Source organism: Artibeus jamaicensis, unplaced genomic scaffold, assembly GCF_021234435.1.
Source record: "Artibeus jamaicensis isolate MK-2021 breed Jamaican fruit bat unplaced genomic scaffold, CSHL_Jam_final contig_465, whole genome shotgun sequence".
Taxonomy (NCBI): domain Eukaryota; kingdom Metazoa; phylum Chordata; class Mammalia; order Chiroptera; family Phyllostomidae; genus Artibeus; species Artibeus jamaicensis.
Genome location: NW_026521843.1, coordinates 7,803,805 through 7,827,007, shown reverse-complemented (window position 1 = coordinate 7,827,007; position 23,203 = coordinate 7,803,805). Strand labels below are relative to the sequence as shown.

Here is a 23,203-nt window from a genome sequence, read left to right as displayed (position 1 = left end):
CTCATCCACTGAACAGAAGTGTGAGCTGATTAATAGCTGGTAACCTTTCCTCTGGGAGTGTTTCAAGCATCCACCCACTTTTCTGCATTTTATTTTTACTCCTCTGTTCGTCTTGTCTGCGACTCTCCAATGTGATTCTGGGAATCGGTTTCTATGAAAGGAATGGGCCGTCTCTGGCAGTGTCAGGACCTCACTTAGTTCTGTGAGGTAACAGAGGAAATGCTTTCATGAATAATCATAGCCTTCTGTCCAACAGATTGCGTTCTAGGTTGTGCTGCCAAGTCACAGTGGGGAAGGACCATGGCCCTTATCTCAGAGCAGCAGGGAGCAGCGAGAGAGAAGTGCAGACCAGGAGCGCCCACGTCACCTACACATCCCCAGTCACAGGGCGAGGAGCAGCCTTGAGCATCAGCGGTATGTGTCTTCTCCGTGCTCTCGGAGTGAGGACCTAGATATCCTGGGGGGTGAACGACCTGTCCAACTGTCTACCATTAATGGCAGAGTCACCTAAGTCTCCTGACTCAGGCTCTGAGAGCCATTTGCACTCACCAAGTTTCTAAATCGCTATCTGTACAGTAATCTAAAACAAACACTTAAATTCCTGTGGGCGGGTCTTAAATACAGAGAACTTTGAAACCCTCATGTAAAGGTGGCTTTATAAAAGTAAAATGTTCTATTTGGAAAAAAAGCATGATACTAAACTTATTCAACAAACTTTTACTCAATATTATCATGTATTACAATACAAAGGTAAATGTGGTTCTCAAATCTATCTTTAGTGAGGGCCTTTCCTGAATACTAGATAATCTCTTTACCTGCTTGCCAGCAATGCCCACCTCTGTATCCTATAACCTTATCAGATCCAACTTGTTATCTTCCTGTGCTATTCTGTGCGTAAAAGGCCCTACCACCAGGGACTCATCCAGAGCCTGAGGTTATACAAGACTCTGTCCTTCCCTTTACATTCCTGTATCTAATCAATCATCAAGCTAAGTAGTCTTTAGATTGCACTTCTTGACTCTCTCAAATTCCACCCACTCTCTGTTGCCCCTACCTTAGACCAGGCCATAATCATCTCCTAACTTATTTCCCCATTGACAGTTTTGCCTTCCTAACACCCATCTGCCACATTGTAGCCAAAATGACCTTTCTAAAGCATAAAATCTAATCATGTCACTGCTCTGCTTAACCCTTCCAGTGGCCTTCCATTGTCCTACTGAATCCAGTCCTCAGCATTTTCAAGAGGTTCATCTGGGCCTGCTCTGTGCCCCTGCACCCAGGACCTTTTTAGTCTCATGCCTCCCCCTGCTCCCACACAACGCTCCAACTTGCTGTATCATTTCAAAGCTTTTTGGTTGTGCACCAGCTGTCCCATTAGCTCTCCTCTAGACTTCCTATAAACTCCAATCCATATTCCAGACATAGATGAGGCAACTCATCTTTAGCGATTTCCTTTTTTGCACCCTGACTCTTGTACACATTGCTGTCACCACACCCTGTGCCATGGTGGTCACCCTATGACAAATGTGATACCTCACCAGACCCGGACTTTCTCAAGGTCAGAGTGATCGTCAGGTTTGCCTGAGCACCCAGTTTTGAGCCTACCTCTGAAGAGGTGCCCAGGAAGTGTTGTTCAATCAGTGAATTACGATGTGGTCCCTGTCATCATAATTTCCTCCTCCAAAATATGCTTCTTTGTCATGAGGATTATTTTAGGCTGATTATTTTTAAGAAACAGCAGGCATAGAAGAATCCCTGAAAACAGTTGAAGTTAGCCTTCTGAAAGACACATTTATAAAGAAAACTCTGTAAGGCTGCCTCCCTCTTTGTACCAGGAAGAGGGAGATAACTAAATCTCTAGAAACTCTTACTAATGGAGAAGGCAGCTGACTTAAATCTGCATAACAATCTTGACCTTGACTGCTGTGCTTTGCCTGATAGCCTCCCATAACTGGCTTTCTTCCCAACCAATGTCTTCTTTTGTCTTTACTGGAGATGGTATTTAAGGTAGTGACTTGGGCCATTTTGAAGAGTTACTCAGTTTTCCTGGGTATCTCTCATGTACCCAGGAAATATATATGTATTATTAAATTTCTGCTTGTTTTCCTCCTGTTAATCTGTCTTTTATTATGAGAAGGGGTGGGGCTTAGCCAAAAACCTAGAAGGGTAGATAGAAAATATAGTTTCTTCTTTGTCAAGAGTAGTATCTCTGGATGTGTCTGCAGATCAACCTTCTCTGCTCTCTTTTTAGAAAATAAGGAAATGTTGATTTACTTGAAGGTAAGGGCCCCCACTCTAGGTCTTCAACCTAGAATCGTGAGCCATGAAGCCAGCTGATAAGCCCAGAACAGTTTCCCAGGGCCCTCCTAAATGGCCAGTGTGGATTTTCTTCGCTTTGATAGGTTCTTGGGACACCTTTCCCTAAAATATCAAGCTGGGTTTCAGTCCTAACTTTGCCAGCATTTTCCTGTGTGACCTTAGAAAAAGTCAACTTCCTCTTTGAGCTTCAGGTTTCTCATCTTCAAAAGTTTTATGAAACTTGCCACCTCACCTAATTTACCAGGTTATTGTAGGGAACAAACAATGGAGGCAGTCTGTAAATTGTAAAATTGTTTGTACCTCTTAACCGAGTGCAGTTTTCAGGACATTTTAGGCAAGAAAACAAGGCTCAGATATGAAAAGAAGTGGGTTTTGTTAGGCAGGGATGAAGAGAGGAAGTAAATTGCAAACACCGGGCATGAAGGAGCAAAGACACCTGTTGATGAGCAGCTAACAGGAGGTTCACAAAGAAGAAGCTGGAGGAAGAAAAGTCAACCACATGTCCCTTCTTGGATCTTTGGGAGGGACGTGAGTGGGTAGAAAGGACACATTTACCAAAGGTTGCAGAGGAGTGCTGACCCTCTCCAGGGAGGTTCCTGTCTTTGATGTGTTTCTAGCTCTGAATTACTGCCACCCTGTCCTTGCTGGGCCTTTGTGAAGTATCCAACAAGGCTGGAACAAAGCACTTCATTGTGGTGCATGAAAAATATCTTGGCCGAGGGGACAATGCCAAGGCTGACAGGGCTAAAATTAGACCTTCCGGTTCTGTTTGATTTGGCAGTGGTGCGCACTGGCTGCTAAGGTGGCATCCTCCACCCACCTCCCTCACATCCATGGGCCTTCTGAGAGCACGAGGTAACGTGCTGAACAAGAGGAAGTGTTGCTTCCTCTGCCACCCTGTGGGGATAACAAATGCTTCTGGGTCTGTGTCACTGCCTCATGGAGCAGTATGTTGAGTAATACTTAGTTTGAATGGATATGTTCCCTTGTCAGCTAATTTGCAGATTAAAATAAAACCATCTTTCTCCTTCCCATTAATATAACACATTTCCGTAGTGAAACCAAAAGGAAATCTTGAGACAACCATATATTTGAGCCTTCTACTTATCTTCACCTAAGATTTTTACAGCTGCACCTATGTAACCATTGCAGAACCTGCAGGACCAGGCATAAGAACTGTACATCATGCTGTGCAGAAATGTCATCTACAGGAAGGAGCAGGGGCCTGGGAGTGAGATGAGGTGAGATTCCAACTCTTGCACTTCTGTGAGATCATGGCTTTGGGAAAGTCACTCAATCTTTCTTACCCCGTTTATTCAGCTTTAAATTGTACGTGTTAATAACCACCTCAAAATGTTAAATGAAATACTAAATGCATATAAATGCTATTTTAGCAGTAATATCAAGTACTTACTATATGTTTATGAATTATATACTCCATCCTTATAATAATTTTATGAAGTAAATACCAGTATGTCTTCATTTTACAGTCAAGGAAAGTAAAGTTTAGAGACTTGAAGACACTTGCTCAAGGTCACATGGCAAGAAAATAGTAGAGTTAGGATTTGAACCCTGGAAGTTCTCTTACTTACTCATAGCTATTCTGCCTTATTAAAGGAGACAAGGAAAAAGAAAGTATTTTCCAGGACAAAAACTGTTATGTTAATGTGAGGGTTCATCCTTCTCCTTCTCACTGGGTGCTACCCTGATCTATGCATTTCTTTACCCAAGGAAGGCAACCAAAGAATACTCCACAGCTTGGTCAATTATCTCACAAATGCTAACTTCTGATCACTAGCAATAGGGGGAGGAGCTTGGGTGCTAAGCTCAACAAAAGCAGCAGTTGAAGGAACTGAGAACTTTAAGCCAAGAGGAGCAAAGACTCAGGAGAGGAAACTTGAGCTCTCCTTAAATAAGTGAAAGATTTACTGGCACAAAAATAGACTTATAGATCAGCATAAAGGAACAAGGAGTCTAGGAATAGATCCAGCTATACATAATGACTTAACATATGATCAAGGAAATTTTTCAGAACAAGAGGAAAAGGAAATATAACTTTGCAAGTAATATCATCATCACTTGAAATCAATTTGATGAATAAAGTAAGAATTATATTACATACCATAATTTAAAAGACACATTAGAACAGTTTAATATAAAAATTAAGTAAAAAGAACAATTATAAACTGAAAGTATGATCGTCAAATGTAAATAGCTATTGTGTATGTATACACATAGCTTAAAATATAAAAAAATACAATTATTAAGGAAACCATTAGAATCAAGAGATGAATGATCAGGGTATGAATAGATAATTCATCCCAGAGTAAACACAAATAATAAACAAAACTAGAAAAACATGTTCAACCTACTTATTAAGGTTGTTAGACTTTCTAAACATTAAAAGCAGTGGCAGAAACTATAAAAGATAAGATTGATTGATATAACTACATAAAAATTCAAAGTTTAGGGAGTCTAAAAATGCCAGAAAAAAAGCATATAAGTAAATGAGGAGCTATGCAGTGTAAATATCTTTTAACTATTAAAGATGCTTAAAAGTAAATGGGAAGAGGATATTATAGAAAGCTGCACAAAAATATGAACAAAAGATGGAATAACAATGGCTAAGTTCAATCCTACAAATAATAAATCACTAAAAATTGTATGTTGGTATAGCCCACTAGAAAATACAGAAATCAAGAACCATTAAATATCAACACTTTTGATACTGGGGGAAGCTATATTAAAGAAGTGATCTGAGAGAAAAAAGTTATACAAAAAGATCTATTTAGTGCAGCTTCATTTAATAATGGTCAACATTCCAGAACTATAAATAACCATTCCCCATTACAGAATTGCATAGTAAAATATGGCACATTAACTCAATGGAATATAAAATTGTGAGTACTATGTGGAAAAAATGGCAAATTACTTATGACATTCTAAGTGGAAAAAAGGAGACACACAACATTGAATATTCATTGTAATTACAACTATTTACTGCAAAAATTAAGTCAGTTGTTTTAATCTCTTCTTCCTTAAAAATCAATAAAAAGTAAATAAATAGATCTTAGTTTAGGTCAGTGCTTTCCTTTTCTAGATGAGAAATGAAGGCCTACAGAAGACACAAGGTTTTTCTAGGCATGTAGCGTGCATCTCTAGATCTAGAGATGAATATTCTTGAAATCATCTCCTGATTTCAAGTCCAGTGCTTTCTTCCAAGGCAGTTTTTATCCACAGGCCATCAACACAAACAACCAGGAAGGGAGCAGAAGAAATAGACTCCTTCACTTCCTAGAAAAGCATAAAGCAATAGAAGATATTTTGGGCTTATCTTCACCTAAGTAATTTGGGTCCAGTAATTTGGGGAAGAGTGATGAATTTACAAGCCCAAGTCAGAAATTTAGGAGTTAACATATACTTCTCCATTTCTTGTTCTCTGATTCCAATTAGTCAGAAATTTCATCATGTCTAACCATAGCATTTGTCTTCTGCCATCTATCTCATTGATTCTACCTTACCTCAGGGATTCTTTTATCCTTTTTCCCCCCAAGAACTACAACTATCTGATTAGTCTTCCTGTGGCCTGAATAAAAGGTCTAAATTCTTTCATAGGAGCCACATGACCTTGCCTGTGCATTTTCCAGTTTTCAGTTTTATCTGTTGCTATTCATACCTCATACTTCTAGACTCACATTAACACTAAATTTTCAGTTTTGAAAGAGTCTCAGTATTTTATCAGGTCTCTGTTAGCACAGTAGGCACTTATTGAATGGACAAACTAATGAACAAGTGAGATAAAGGAGATTTGATAAAGACATTTCTTAAAGACACTGACATCTTGGCTAATTAATCCTCTGCAGCCATAAGTTCCATGACAGTGGGTACTATGTCTGTCCTGTTCACTGTTTTATGTCCAATAATTAACAGTTGAATAGATGAATAAATGGCTGGATGAATGAATAAAACTTCGCAACACAGATCTGTACAGCTGTATGGAAAGGTAGAGGAAACAATCAACTACATTTGTAGGAATTAAGGAAAGCTTCATATGAGAAGCAACCTTCTGCAATAGATGAATAAGGACACTTGGGCAGAAATTACAGACACAATGGGGTACAAAAGAGCATGGCATATTGGGGGATTGAGGAATAATGGACTAAGCTGAAAAACTTGAGGGTGGTCGGGATAACCTAATGGAAAAGGTTAAAGAAGTTAGATTCAAATTCCAGAGTTAATTCTCACTCTCTGTATGACCTCAATCAGGCTATTAAAACCTGTCTTAGATTTCATTTCCTCATCTTAAAGTAAATGTGAAGACAAAAGATAATATAGAAGAATATTAAACCTTGAATATTGCATGGTATAAAATGAAAGCTCTCCTCCTCTTCCTTATTTTTCCTCTCTTTCTTAGTGTTAATTGATCAGTTTGGCACAAGTATCTTGGGCTGCTCCAGTTACTACGTATGACTAGGGGACTTTTTCAGATCTAAATCTAAAAACCTCTCCACAGGTTGTTTTCTGTGAGCAACCAGACTTACCTACATATCTCACTTTTCCTACGCATGCATCAGACCAATGCAAAATAAAAACATTTTGTTTCCAATTCAGATTAAAAGAAGAAGGGCCACCAATGAAGAAGGAATTCACTTGCTAGATAGTTTCTGAAGTTTTTATTCATTTGATAGCTATATCCAAATATTCTGGCCCCTACTTAACTCTCAATAGGGAGATCATATAACTGATTGTTCAAAGAGCACACTTTGAGAGGACCTCTCCAGCTTTACTTTCTGTCAGTATATCTCACTTCCTGTGCTGCAGCCATACTCACTTTGTGGCTTTCTCTTTTAATGGATCAAGTTGATTCTCATGTTAGCTGGTTTGCATTAGTTTTCCTTTCTCCTTAGAATTCTTTTCTCCCAAGATTTTTCAAGGCTGACTTTTCACCATTCAAGTATGCTCAAATGTCACTCTTCTAATGATTTATCTATTATTTCAAACAGCTCAAAATAGATCTCTCTTATTAACCTTTTCTTGTAGCATAGTATAAGTTTCTTCTATGGTACTTAATCCTATTTATAATTTTATGCTATATCATGATTATTTGTTTAATATCTATTTCTCTAACTAGACTATGATTTCTATGAAGGCAGGGATTATGGCTGTTTTAGTTCACCCTATATATCTAGTACTAGACAAATGATAGATGTTTAATAGCTGTTTGTTAAAAGAATGAGTGAATTGATGAGATATATAATACCACATATGAAAGCAATATCATGAATATAAAAATAAAAAGGTGCAGTAAGTAGAAGGAGCACAGATCTGCATTTGATCTTAGAGCTTTTACTTACAAATTTTATGACTTTAGGGAGATTACTCAATCCCAGTTAGCAGTGTCAATTTCTTCATTAAAATAATTATAAAGATGAGCGAGATATAGGTATGCAAAACAAAGCACCCGTAGCGTCTTAGCACAGGAAGATGCCATGAGCGCTTACAAACATTACACACCTCAAATAGCCTCTTTCTCTTTTTTCTTCTTTGATTAGTTAATTGTGGGCAGTTTTTGGAATACCTGAACATCATAAGGTGTAAATATCTGTCAAAAGTAGAAATTACTTACATGAGGAAATCCAGGCAGATGTAAGGGTCTTTTGCCCCTGAAATATCTCCTCATGTGGCCAGAAATTCCCATCTTCCTATTCCATCTCTTTGGTTTTCTTTTGTTTATTCAATGCATATTTATAAAGCATCTATGGTATGCTATACACTGGACTTGGCTCTGGGAATGCACTGATCAATTAAATAGAAGTCCAGTCTAAGAGCTTTGAATATATATAAGATTTTTTAAATTTACTTTTTAGAGCGAGGGAGGAGAGGGAGAACAAAAGGGAGGGAAACATCAACGTGCCAGAGAAACATGGTCCCACTGGGGACCTGGCCCACAACCTTCTTCATGGCTCACACTCAACCCACTAAGCCACTCCAGCCAGGGCTCTTTGTTTATATTTAAGCCATGAAAGGACCTAAGGGTCTTAGTTAGTCACATATCCCTGTAATCAATAATACTGATAACCATAGGGTATTGTACATTCACTCTTTCCCTAGCTCTGTCCTAAGTATGCCTGATTCCTAACCTTAGTTAATCTTTGCAAGGACCATGCAAGGTAGACCTAACAGTTTCCATTTTTAGGCAAAGAAATTTTAGCCGCACAACCAGTGAGTGGTAATGTTGGGGTTTGACTTCAGGGCTGTGACACTGCAGGTGTAATTTTCCTTCTGGTTCCATGCCTGCCAGCCAATCACTTCTCATGCTGTAATGGATTTAAGAAGTGATGACTTGACATTATTTTAGAATTTGACTTGTTTTATTAGGCTATACTCATATATGACCGTGCAATTTAATAACTATGGTTCTTGTAATAACTGTAAGTGCTGGGTCTTCACTGGCACAGGGACACGGCCTGCACATGGTACAGAAATCTTTTAAAAACTAACCTGAAAATGAGAGCAAATGAAAGCGAGTCAGGATCTAAGAGTTTCTATTCTTTGGACCAGAAATGTTGAATTCATGGACCTTGAATCACACAGGACCATGGATGTATTTGTATTGGCCAGTGTGCTGGATGCCATGTTTTAAAAGACAAAGATATTAGACAACGTTCTGCTGGGTCAAAATACCATGATGTTAACAGTCACTTACCACCTGGCCCACTTCTTTTAGATCTATGACAGATCCAAAGATGAATAATGCCCTGGGTCTGCTTTCTAGGAATTTGCAGGCCAATTAGGAAGATACTACTGGAAATGATATGAAGAGGATGATGATGATAGTGGTTGTAGGAGTAGTAGGAGTAATGATAATGAAAGCAAAACATGCCATTAAAACTGTATAAACCAGCGTTCTGGGATCTCAGCCTAGATCTGGCTGTCTTCCCGACTTCCTGTTCCAAAACAAAGTGACAGAAGTGATGGGATTTCAGGCAATTGCAGATAGGTTTTGATCAGAAGAGAGTTTTTAGAGCTTCCAAAAGGAATGCAGCCATCTGCTTATAAAGTCGGCCCTGAAAAATTACTAAGTAGTTTAGACAAATTAGTACTTGGTTTAGACCAAGTACTATATGTTATGACTCCTGTACTGTTTTCCGTTTTCTGTTTTCTAGAATGTCTACTGTTTTCTAGAATCCCACCCTCTGTCACTAAGCAGCCAGCTTAGGTTCGAAGGAACTACTCATTCTACTCATGATGCCTAGAAATTTATGCCAAGGACATTGTCCAGGCTACTCTTAAAATGGTAGTGAGTAATGTGCACAAAGATGTCCCCTTCAGTGGAATTTAGAAAGTTAAAATATATAATAAAAGAACAGTGAGGTAAACCTTGTCCATATATGTAATGGGATATAATATCTTAAAATGACATTTGTGAAGAGTCTTAATTGCAAGGGTCATACTAAGGAACAAAGAAAGTAGGATATAAGTTTTAAAGAAATGAGTAATCTCTATTAGGAACAATATTTGCAAAGGAGGAAAATTTAGTCAATAAATAACAGATCATAGGTGATTTTATTCTTTTTTTCTATGTTCTTCTTTCCAAATTTTCTACAATGAGCAGGCATTATTCTTTTTACTCAGAAGGAGGTATTCTAAGCACTTAAGAAGAGCAAATTCCCAGCTCTTCATCAAGCTGTTTAAGAGCTTTTGTGTGAGTAGAGACTTGAAGGAGTGAGTATTGTTAGATGAATTTCTTAGAATTCCAACAGCAGCCTTCTTTAGTTCTGGTTCTTAGGGTTTTGTCAAATGAGTTTGTAAAACTAGATACAAAGTCTTCTGAAAGATAAGAGTAATCTCTGTCTCCTTCACCTAATGAAAAAATAAATATTCTGCTCATATCTACTCCTAGACAACCACAAAACTGGAATATTTGTACTGTTTTAATGAGATAAACCCAATCACCCAGTCAGCAATTGGTGGTGTCCAAACTGGCTCCAGATTCAGAGCTGTGCCATGATTCTTGGTTATCTACCATAGGAACCAGTAGCTATAACCTAGAGAAGCTGACTGGAATGCTGTATGAATTTTTAGCCTTTCTTCTATTATAACAATGCCCTGCAAGTTTTCATTCACAGATGTATAAACTTATAGACCTATTACAAAAATCTGAGTACTCTGGTTGGCACTTTAATTGTTCTCACGTAGCATAGAAGAAGCTGTTCACTTTATATTTACTAAATAAGCAGGCACACAAAGTACAAGAACATTATGTTACTGTCATTCTGCTATGAGCCTTTATAAACACAATGTTCTCAATTCAAACATTTATGTTCTAGAAAAAGTATACATTAGCTTCACACTTGGGGTTTTATATGTACCCCAAACAGGAGTTAACACGCCAGCTATACTCAACTGTATACTTCTTGATTATTAATTCATTTAATTTCTCAATTTAAATTAAAAGCTCGTTAAGAACAGCAAATACTACTTCATTGTTAAAAATTGTCAGTTAAATACTAAGGTTCTGTTAGGCTCTTCATATGTAGTATCCATAGTTTTTACAACAATTTAGTGAGACAGGTTAAATTTACGCTTAATAAATGGGAACACTGAAGCTCAGAAAGATTAAATTATTTGCCTAAGGCCACACTGCCATTAAGTGATGGAGTCAGAATTCATTTGGTTCTGATTTATAGTCCAGTTTTATTATCATTTTCCCATGTTGCTGATGTTTAATCTTTTGATTATTTTATGAAGAACTTCTATTTTATACCCTGAGAAACTGAGAAACAAGGAGTGAAATGACTTGCCCAAGTTCATCTGAACAAAAAACAAATTCAAATTTGAATCTGATTAATTGCCTCTGTTTAATCATTTTTTAATTATGACCTCTGCAACATATTAACCTCTACTAACATATCATACATTTTAGTATTATTTTTAATTGACATGAAATTTAAAAATTCTACAACACTGTCATTTTTCTGATTTTGAGATCATTTCAAAGTCACAAATTTGTTTCCCTCTCATGTGGGAAACCATACAGAGCTATAAACATGCAGTGGGGAGGATTCAGAGCTATTAGCCGTTAGCCACTTTGCACAGTTGTGGTCAAATTTCCATCCAGAAACAAAATGGGAGGGATCTCAAGGGGTCAGCAGCCAAAAGCACTCCAAGAAGTTTCCTCAAGCTTCTTGGCCTATTATTCCATTGTTTTTCTTTTTAATTTTTTTTTAGGAAGGGAAATTAACATTCACTGAAAGCCTTATACATGCCAGAGACTGTGCTAAGCACTGTCATAGACATTATGCTGTTAATCCTTGCAACTAATCTCAGGGATATAATTTCCATTTTACAAAAGTTAAATAACTGTCAAAGTAGCTATGTTCATCTCTGAAGCCATGTCTCTTTTTTCTATACCACGTTTCTCCAGAGAGAAGCAGGGCTTGTATAAATGTCTTATGCAAAGCAGGCTGCTGTCTATTAGACAACCAGAATGTATAGGATCTTATTTGGATCCTGATTCAGATAAACTACTATAATTTTTACAAGATTCGAACACTGACTACATATGTGAAGATAATTTTTTTGGTGTGTTAACAGTATTGTGGGCATATTTTAAAGAGTCCTTATAGATATATACTTAAATTCATAAATGAAATAATATAATGTCTTAATTTGTTCAAACTAACCTACTGGAGGGGGGAGAAAAGTGACCTTAATAATAGTTAAAGCTGGGTGATGGGTAAATGAAAGCTCATTACATTATTCTCTTCAAATGTGTATGCTTTCCATAGTATTTAAAAAGTTTTGTTTTGTTTAGTTTTTTTTATTAAGCCTGTGTAGACTGGCAGAGAGAATCCTGGGTTTAAATAACACCTTTTCACTTAGTAGCAGCGTGACCCTGTATAAATTACTTTCTGAGACACAGGTACTTAGTCATAAAATGAAGCATAACTTGTAGACACTTACCTTGTAGAACTGTAATGTGGACTCAATGAAGCACTGTGTGTAAATGTCCACCATCGTGTTCTACATATTCCAAGTTTTCTACAACACTGCTAGTGATTATTATAGAAAATAAATGATCTCTGTTTTCATTTCCTTGCTCTCATGAATCAGCCTAGAAATAACTTCCAATATTCATATGAATTGGATATTGGCTAACAGCCAAAATTTCTGTGTACATGGCTGCCTACAGAGCACCTCTCTGGAAGAGTATCATCCTTCTCCAGTTTCTCCTTTGCCCAGACCTCTTGTTTTATGGACAAATCATATGGCATTTTGTACAGCTCTTTCTATAACCAGTTCATTGAACGGGTCTGCTGTTTACCTTTATTCTTTTCATCATTGCCTCAGGCATTCTCTACTGTGTTTTCCTTTTCCATCCCAGGATGATTTATTGGGCTGATTTATGTTTTTTCAAATTACTTTCAGGTATCAGAAAAGTGGTTGTTTCTAGGCAGTACAAAGTTCAGTCTAGGTGCTGGGTGGTGTAGCTCAGTGGATTGAGCTCAGGCCTGCAAACCAAAGGGTTGCCAATCCGATTCCCAGTCAGGGCACATGCCTGGATTATGGACCAGGTCCTCAGTTGGGGCATGTGAGAGGAAACCACTCATCGATGTTTCTCTCTTTCCCCCTCCCTACCCCTCTGTTTAAAAATTAATAAAATCTTTAAAAAAATTTTTTAAAGTTCAGTCTAATTTAAACATAAATTTCCACTTATCTACAATTCAACCTCCTCTTCCTCAGCTCAATTTTGAACCAAGCAGTGGAGAAGCAGATATAACTTTGATGCAATAATTTGCACAAGACAGGTACTTTGATTCTTAAATTATATCTTTTATCAAAAATAAACTAAGATTCTAAAGTTGAGTGATAATAATACATTTCTTACCATCACATAGAACTATATAACCCATAGAATATATTCAATGTCATCTCAATTTCATGACTGCTAACTAGAAAAGATTGGTAATCTCATCTTTATTTTCACACAAGGGAATCAAAATTCAGAAAATGTAAGTAATTTTTTCTGGGACTTCACACTTGTGATGATTACAGCACAGGTGTGATGCCTAAAACACATATAATGACTCCTTGTTTTACACACTTCCCATTATATGCATGTAGTTCAGGATTTGTCTGTCTAAAGTAGCTATGAGATGGTAACACCTGTTTTTTAACATAAGTTCCCTGAACAAACATTGGAGAAATAAGGTTAAGCAAAGTGAGATAGACACTGGGGTCTTTACAACCGGACCACTCAGATTTATAATTAATATAAAAGTGTGCAGGGAATATCTAAGAATGGGATTGAGGAAGTACTAGTTCCCTCAAAAATGTTTCTACAAAACTCTTTGAGGGGAAATAACTATGAATGCCTTGGAAATATTTCTTAAAAAAAAAGTCTAAAGTGTCCTTACCACCAAATTGAAACTAGCCTCTCTTTCAACTCAGCCACTTCATCTAGAATGAGAAAACTTTCAATAGGTCTTCTTTTTAATGCTGCCTCATAAGCACTGATTTGTTAGGAAGCTCTTTGCTCTCAGAGATTTTGCTTAAACACATAAAACAATCTATGCCAGCCCACTGAACGCACTGTGTACATATCATATATGCATATATGTGCGTGTGTATCAGTGTGTATGTGCATCTGTCCCTTACCCCCGCTTTGAGATCCATTCTCTGCTCTGCCCATGTGCACACTCCTGCAAACACTCAACAAATGAAACCCTGAACTGGGCATGTCCTTCCATTTGGATTGTGTGCAACACCAAGTGCTCCCTTTGTGCCAGTTATTCGGTGTTATTTCATTGACATTTGTATCATGGACAAAAGGTATATAAATGATAGTGCTAGGTCCACAAAGAAGTGAAGTAAGAGTGTCATTGGAAGGTGTCACAGGCACCTCCGAGGAAAAGGTAAAGCAGAGAGAAGACAAAGGTCAGAAGACAAATACAGGCTGGAAGAGGTCCCCAGAGATTATTTATAAATCACTGGAGTAGGGAAGGACTGTGCATCAATTGGATGTTAGACATTAGGAGCTTTGAGGACTTTAGTAGGAGACCTGTCTTAAATAAATGGAAGAGCTTTCCCAAACAGATGCAGGGACACTGGTCTGAGCTAGGGCATTGATTCAGTTAGTATACCTTTTCTAACACCACACTTACCATGCTACCTGGGAGGTGTGTGTATTAGCTATTATTTAACTACCAGAAGATTAGGGCAAATATACTTGGAAAGAGCAGAATACTTAGAACATGAGGCTAGGAGAAATGATGAAGTGCAGACTGAAGAAGATGGGCAGGAAGAATGGTGGGGATCTGGGGTGGGAGGAAGAACAATTTACTACCCACTATGCTCCTTTAGGTGGTATTTTTACATAAGGTCTTCAACATTCCATAAGGTGAATATGTTATCCCCATTTCACAAGTGAGAAAATAAGCTCTCCAAATTAATAACAACCAAAAGTCCTACCCAGTTCTGTGAATCACCCAAGACTTCTACTGTACAAAAGAACTTCAGAATTTAGGTGCAACTTTTACAGCCTCCAAAGGGAGAGAGGATGTTCCTTGTTAACCACAGATGAGAAACACACTTGAAATTCCCTAGTAAATGAGGCAGGAAATAGGAGGACAAGGGAGAAAAAGCTTAGGAGAAGCTAAAAGGCTCTTAGAAGAGATAAGGACAACAAGGCCATTTGGACTGTGAGTGTGTGTATTTGGACTGTGAGTGTGTGTGAGTATAGAAGGGCTGGAAACAGGTTTCCAGTGCAGTAGGAAAGAGGGTTATTTTCCTTATTGTGATGAAAGACTAGATCACAGAAGAGTCCTCCCACAGATACACATTGAAAAATTTGTCATAAAATTAGTTGGAATAATACGAGGAGGTGGGGGAGACTACCAGATAGCAATCCCTTTTGGGGGAGGTATTAAAGGATAGAAGTATTGGAGCATACTATTGACACCAAAAGGCTGTGATCTTAAAATGCTTTTTATTAAAGTTCAGCAATCTACTGGAGGTGTGGGTGGGGCACAAGGGCCACACAATTTAAAAAAATAATTGATAGATGATCTTAAAATAAAAATATATTTAATAAGGAAACAAACATAAAAATGTCCTCTTAGTTCCATATTCTGTTTTGCACAATTTATATGGCAGAATAATGATGGTAAGAAAAGGTGTGATGGAAAGGGGATTCATTTAAATAAAGAATGAGAAAAATGGGAAGTGTGAGGACTCAGTGTAGGTATTCTAGAAATTCTCTCCTTTGTGTTTCTGTATCAATTTTTTTACTTCCCTTGACTTACTGAAATGTGTTTCTCTGTCTTCCTCATTAGGGACTGTATCTTATTTAGTATTGATTCCACAGTGACTACACAATGCTTGGCGCATTTATGCAACAGTCATTTGTTTTGCAGGTTAATCACTGTTAACTGTTCAGTGCTCTTAATAGCTCAATTCGTTATTCAGAGGTTCCATCAGGAACAGGATTACTACTGTTCAGAGACTAAAGTGGTTTATGAATCATTGATTTCTCATGAAAGGAATGATAGTAACTATAATTTATTTTACACTTTTAATAATGAGGCATTATATTCTTTACGTACATAGCTTCTATTTTCTGTTCAAGAATCCTGTGAACTACTATTTTAAATGGAAACCAAGGCTGAGAGGCTGAATGACTTATTCAAGGTCACAGAACTAATAAACTGGGACTGGGGATTTCTATCTAAGTATATCTAGCTTGAAAACTCTTGTTTACATTTATTCTCATTTCTTTTGAGCCAGCTGAAACACTGGTAAGGGCTGAGGAATTTTCCCATTCACACACTAAAAATAAGAAAAGATTAAATTGACAGTTTTCATGTCACTATGAGGAAAGACTACCTTTAGAAACATTTAAAAGAAAATTAACAATTTTATCAAAAAATTAACCTTATTTTGCAGTCTTTTTCAGTTTTCATAAAATTTCCCATATGGCCAAGAAAGCAAGCACTAAGCACCTTATGTCTACATTTTAAAAACACTTGAACTTCTGCAATAAACAAAATTGATACACTTCCATTAACTCATAGAATCAAATGTCAAAGAATTCCAACAAACTGAAGTTGCTAATTGAGTCAGACTTGTGCAGCATTATTTGATATGTTAAAAAGAAAATATTATGTTAATAAGCATGTCAACTTTATTGATAATGCTTAATAGACCTCCAATGGGACATGTCACTGATAATTTAAGATTATATTTCAAGAAGTCAGCAATTAGCACACTAATCATAAATTAATAAAACCAATGCAAAATATAAACTACCAGAAATTCCTATAGAACCAAAGTCTACTATTTTAAGAAAACTTCATCTGCTATAAACATTCTGAAATATGAAACAGCATAAATATTTAGGTCTAGTTGTTTGAATTAGAAAAAATTCATCTAGCCTCCAAAGCACATTTAACATGCTAATGACTTGCAAAAAATCTATTTACATTAAGCACCTCAAAAGTTCATAGACTATCAGAGTTTAAGAGATAATAAATACAATTCAAAGAAAGGAGAAAAAAGTACCCTTAAAGTGACAAATTTCTATTCAGGAAGTCCCTATAGAAGCAAGAATAAAAAAATAGGATTCATTCTACAGATCTATAATAATTGTAGGCAAATTTAACTGATTGGTGAGTATATTGCCTTTTATGAGCAATACTCCACAAAAATGAAGTCTTTGTTAATTAAGAGAGACCCACTTTCTACAAAAAGTCCAGCAATTATTGTTAGACATATTGAGCTTGAAGGCACTGGTGTATGAGAGAGCACTCTAAGTCCTAACTGTAAGTTAGAACAAAAGAAAATAGATTGTTCACCTGAAAATAATGCAACAAACAGAAATACAGCACATTGTCTTCTAAGAAATAAAAAATTGGTGGCTACACAGCAGGTCATCTGTGTTAGAACTGCAGTGAAGGAAGGCAGTTGAGAAATACAGAGCAAGTCTAAGAGTCATAACAAATCATCTTCCTTTCATGCTTTAAGTTAGCTGATCAGGGTATAGAACATCTCTTTAATGTATTCACAGGTACCTTATTATTAAAGTGTCAAACCTCTTTGAGGATTCTTCAGTAATTTGCTATTCCATTTCTGTTTCATTCATTAAGTAGTTCCTAAAGCACCCCATTTGTGAACTTCTCAGTGAATCAAGCTGTGAGCAACTCAAACTATTTTGATTCACTTGAGAGAACATAAGTTATCTTTAGAAACCAACCATAAATGAGAAACGTAGTGTTATGGTTGATCCCTTCACATTGTGATCATCTTAAAATAATTCCATAGCTCAGGAGACCCATCATCTCAAAGAGTGGTACACATAGCTACCACAGTCTAGGTTTACATTGCCTCTTTGAATTATTAGTAATGACTCTAAAGAATAGGTAAAAATAATTTATAGTTTTACCTAGTAAGAGATTACAAGGAGGATGTTCATGTAAGTGGTTTAAAAAAGCACTCTTAAAGGTATTAACATAGTGCTTTATATCTTTACTGAAAATAAATTATAAAATAATCTTTAGTCTAGCTCTTCTTTTTAGTAAAAAAGATATTTATAGCAATGTTCATTGCTCACATGCTTTTTAATTTCTTGATGTAATTAACAAGTTGCATACAACTGATTCTTGTTAGAACAAATATTTAGTTGACAAATATTATAGTGTATCTACTATAAAAGCGATTGTACAGATATTGTGGAAATATGAAAAAGGTCATTGAAATCTCAGCTCTTGTGGACTATGTTCTCATATGGTAGATATATCTTTAAGATAAAAACACTCCTTAATGTTATTTTTTTATATATTAGAAGGATAGTCTCAGTAATTTACGTGGATCTCTTCTGGCTCACATACTCTATTAGTTATGTGTATTAATCACTGGGTTAATAGAAATATTAATCATTTATTAATTTATTTTATATCATTTGATACTTTAGCAAATGTAATATATTTATATCTACTACATACAACTAAAATGGACATTGTTAATTTCAATCTCAGATTAACTGAATGTGATTCCTTCTAAAAAAGAACCTTCCTATCTTCCTAAATAATCACTAGTCTTAGGAATATAGAAATCACTCAATACAAAGAAAAAGGCCTTTAGAGTGACAATTAATATATTGCCCTTGTGAATTAAGAAACCATGTATTTGATCTTAATGTTATACTGTCATTCTGTGAAACTCCCCACAGAGCTTCTCAGCAGTGTTTGGAATCCATAGCCATTTGCAACCCAAACAGAAAGCCTATAGCTTCCCTAGGACAGCATTTCTAATCAAGTTAGCCTGTTGCAGAATGAGATCCATAGCCTAGCAAATCAAAGCTGGGCACTTAACAGCTACAAGTCTCTGCTGTCTGTAGAGGTGATCTGGTGTTCAGAATAATCCTAGAATGCTTATTTTCAGAATGGGATAGCAAGACCAAGTGACATGTGATGCAAGAGCAGTTCAGGAACAGACTACGCAAGAGAGAGAGCTCTTCCCAATTGAGTAAAGTTTTGCCATGAGGGGAGGGGTTAAATTAACTTGTTAAATGGTGAACCTGTTGAGAAACTCATCGCCTTGCTTCCTCAACATCTTCCAAGGGTATTTAGTCACTCTCTCAAATGAGACAGATGCTCAGACTCTGTCTTCCTGTAGCTCCTCTAATGCCTCAGCTTTTTAAGGTAAGAATTCCTGGCATTTCCCTCAAGGGGACATTTGTGGTTGGTTTGGATTATCTTTCTCAGTGTCTGAGAGATTACATTTTTGGAGAAGGAACAGGAAGACCTGGGTTACTTTAAAAATGTCTGGAGCTTTCTTACATAGACACTCAGAAAATTTTTACAGAAGAAAGGGAAAAATAGAGAAAGCAAGTGAAGGAAAGGGAGAAGAAAAGGAGCAAAGAGAAAGGTCACTCAGGCAGGTATTATTGTCTGTGTTGCAATCCCTCTCCAGCAAGACAGAGAATAGGGCTGTAAGAGAAGATCCCCACAAGCCCTTTGCAAGCTCTAAAGGTTTTTAAAAGCTGCACTGCTGGCCTCTACAGGGTCTGGTCAGGTTGAGCCAGTCAAGCATTCTTCTCTCAATCTTCTTGTCCCCCCACCCCTCCTCTTCTCTGAAGGTGGCTTCATCTGGAAGATTTCCAGGAAGGCCAGAGACAGGCACCTTGGATTTGGATTCTGCCTTCTAGGAGGCAGAGGAGAGCTGGCAGAGCCCACAGTGTGTTTACACTGCAGCTTCCTCACTCCACCATGTCCCAGCGCCTGTAGCTGCAGCAGTTCAGGAGGAGGCAAGAAGGAAGAAGAATGGGCATGAGGCCTGCAGGTTCTCTGAAGGTGGGTTCCCTGTACCGTGCTGGGAACATAGCAGGGAGGGGATAGAGATGGGGCTGGGCAGTCCTCAGACAGGAGCTGAAGATCAGACTGGTTTCCCTGCTGTTTCAAAACACTGCGAAATTCTGGAGAAATTAACTAAGGTACAGAAGAGGCCAGGAAGGCCAGATTAAACATGTAACAGGTGGGCCTGTTAGAGGTGAGGGGCAATGGAAAAGAAATAAAGAGGCCCTACAAGTAAGGAGAGTCAGAGAAGTGCTGTGGTGTGAAAGAGAACCCTTGGGATCCTCTCAAAAGATGTTTTGGGAGCAAAGAATTATGTATTTCAAGAATCCAGCAATGTCACTGAGGATGCTAAAAGTGCCAAGAGAAGGGTCCATTTCCATTCAACATTACTTTCTAATTGTTTATTTCACAAACTAGAAGTTAATTGACTTTGCCCTTGCTCATGGCTCTGGAACTCAGTTCCTCATTTGGACTAGATGCTTTTGAAGGTCTGGGCCAGATGTGACCCTCTATAACTGTCAGCCTGTGAACCAGGGTATCTGAGACCAAATGTCTGTGAATTTTAATTCCAGACTCCCCCTTCTCCTTCCCCCACCCATTATCAGTGCAGTGCGCACCTGCACTACTCATGGAGCTGATTCAACTCTCAGTGAAGACAAGGAATATGGCTCAACTGTGACAAATGATTGCTCCTTTTGCCCTGACTAAGGAAGGGAAGAACAGAGAAGGCAGTATAATTTATACTTTGATTTTTCAAGGAGAAAATATTCTCAAATTTTCTATTTAAAATTTCACCCATTTAAATAAATGATAAATTCCTTTGAGTAGGTTCTAAATAGTTGGACTGGCCAAAGGGCAAAGAGCCCTATAATGAGCTGCCCTATTTCGGGAAAATTTTATTTCATTTCATCCCAGAAATTGGATCTGCCCTTTTCTGTGGCAATCCAGCACACACTGGCCATGCTCCTTCCTTCCTTGTCTGCCTGCCTCATTCCGTTCTGCCAACCTGCATCAGTGCAGCATTTTCTGGGGTTATTAAACACCCAAGCCTAATGTGTGTGCACTCATGGGGAACATGTTCAGTAATGCAGAATCCCCCCACACACACACACCACCACCACTCACACATGTAGGCACTTTTGATGGTAGTGGAGATAAAATGTGTTTTCATAAGAGTTTCCTTTTTAATTTGACTTAACCTGAAAAAATTTAAATTAAAATAATAATAATAATAGTAATAATATAATAAGTAGAACTACATCTCCCTTGCTCGTCTTTGTCTTAAAGTGGGATGTGGAACACAGATAGTATATACTTGTATTCTACACCCACTGCATTTCCATTTCATTTTAGTCTCCAAAATATGGACAGGAGGGCAACTCTAGAAAAATGGATTCCTACTTTTGCATCTCACCGGGCACTGAGACGTGCAATGCTGTGATGAGCACTTGCACGGAGCATCACCGTTTCCTCTGGCAGCCTCCCCCCTCCCCCCATTCACCAGCACCTCACATTTCCACAGGGGGGTTGACCTTGCAAAGACCCTTCTCCCGTTTCTGGGAAGGAGCAATCTATCTCAAAAACACACGCGCGCGCGCACACACACACACACTACACAACGACCTTTCCTCCTTTAAAGAAACACTACTAGATGTAACACGTCTGGGTGCACATTTCCCAACCCCGTATTCCGGAACGCGAACGCGGGGTGCAGAGGCAGGTTACTAGTTTGGATCCGATTCCCCATTCAGCCGCTCTGTGTCTCAGACTCTGTTCAAAATAGACGGCTGACTGTGCGGTGGAACATCTGTCCCTTTTCTGCCCACTCACCATCGTGACAGAAAATCAAAAAGGAAACATTATCCCCTCGTTTTTAAATACTGAGAGAAATGTGCTTATTTTGCCTCAAGATGCGTGGTTCTAAACACTAACATCCCTCTTGGAAACCAACCCTGTGCTCCACACTATCTCGTCCACTCAGGTCCACTTAGCAAACACCTTCACGGCTATTCCACGGTGAGAAAAACGCTGCACCAACCCTACGAATGACAGGTTGCTACTTGACTGCAACACGCTCGGTAGTTTTATCCGCAACTGGAAAACTTCACAATCGGTCGATTAGTTTTAAATATCTGTAAGGAAATCCTCCTATTTATAGGCTTGAACTGCAAAATCACCTCTGTTTCACCTTTCTTAAATCTAGCCGAAGACAACTCCCTCCCACCCCAAACATACCGTATGTAAACACCCCCCCTCCCCCCCACCCCATTATTCCCAAAAGTCCCCCATGGACTAACAGCACATTCAGACGGCCAGTATTAACCAAGCAACTGTCACCATGCATGCAGACGCATCTATATGCAAAGCAAAGTATGTGACAATAACCAAGGCATCTCCCAGACAATTGGCTGCACTACACACGCAGAATGCAACGAATATTGTTTTTTCTACTTACAGTTATAGCGCTGTGCACGGCCACCTAACGAAAATGACAACACTCAACAGTTCTTTATATATATTTAATTCGGGCAAACGGTTAAGCCGTCTCTGTGCGTGGTTCTTTCACGCTCTTTTTTATCCTCTGGCGCTCTAGGTTGCTTAAATCCCTCTTGGATCGCGCCTTCCAAACCCAGCGGCAGCCGCAACACGCTCGGGTAAGTCTCTGCTGCAGACTGGGAATCCCATAGAAAACCTGGGGTCGCTGGAGCTGGGTGCGCAGGCGCGCCAGCTGCCACCTCGCCAGGCACCCCTCCCGCTGTGCCTCCCCCGCCCCTCCCGCTAACTCTAGAGCGAGTGACCAAAAGCAGCCTGGCATTGGCGCATGCTCAGTTGGAGGGGCTCGGAGTTTCCACCGGTGAATTCCAGGTCTCCAGATTTTAGCAGAAACTCAAGAGGAAAGTAGATGGGAGAAGATAGCCTGGCTACCAGAGCTGCCGCACCTGGAGAGCACGAGGACAGGCGACGTGGACTCACTATGCCTGCGGGTGCTCAGGCTGGTGGTGAAGGCAGAGGCCAGCGATGGGGCACATGGATCCAGCTTTTCCCGCCGCTCTCTGCCCTAGAGGGCCCCCAGCCCAGCTTTTGTCAGGCTGCAGGTGGAGGACAAAACTGCAGAAATCCCTTTCTCTGAAGGAAACGTTCCCAGCAAGCTGAGTCCATCACCTGGGCTCCTGTGAAGGAACCCTGACCGTGGGCATTTGGCAGGGGCCATTGTATCCCAGGGTCTTCTGCTGGGAGTACTGGGAGCCAGGCCCTGTAGTAGTCCCCCAGTGCCCGGGATGGTCCAGGCCTGGCTATGGAGAAATGTGCTTTGGAGGGAGCTGGGTCTTTGACTTGCCCTGGAGCAAATCATGCTAACCATCAACAAATGTTTAATAAGTGCTCCCTGTGTGCACTTAATAAATGCTATTGAATACGCTTTTAGTGAGACTGAGTGGGGGGTGCGGGTGGTGGAGAGCGGAAAGGAGAGGGGATGAATTAATCATCCTTGGAATCCAGGGTGCAGGGCTTGAACTAAGTGATCTTATAAG

General features: G+C 38.7%; 1 protein-coding gene across 2 annotated transcripts in view; it reads right to left on the bottom strand.

Moving 5' to 3' along the window:
- The window catches only part of VSNL1 (visinin like 1), a 79,563-nt gene extending 57,167 nt beyond the window's left edge, over window positions 1-22,396 (bottom strand). Inside the window, exon 1 of one of the 2 annotated variants that reach the window (XM_037151703.2) lies at window positions 22,129-22,396. The gene's annotated coding sequence lies outside the window, so the exon portion shown is untranslated. The remainder of the gene's footprint in view (window positions 1-22,128) is intronic. The other variant, XM_037151702.2, reaches the window with a different exon arrangement.
- Between the last annotated feature and the right edge of the window lie 807 nt (window positions 22,397-23,203).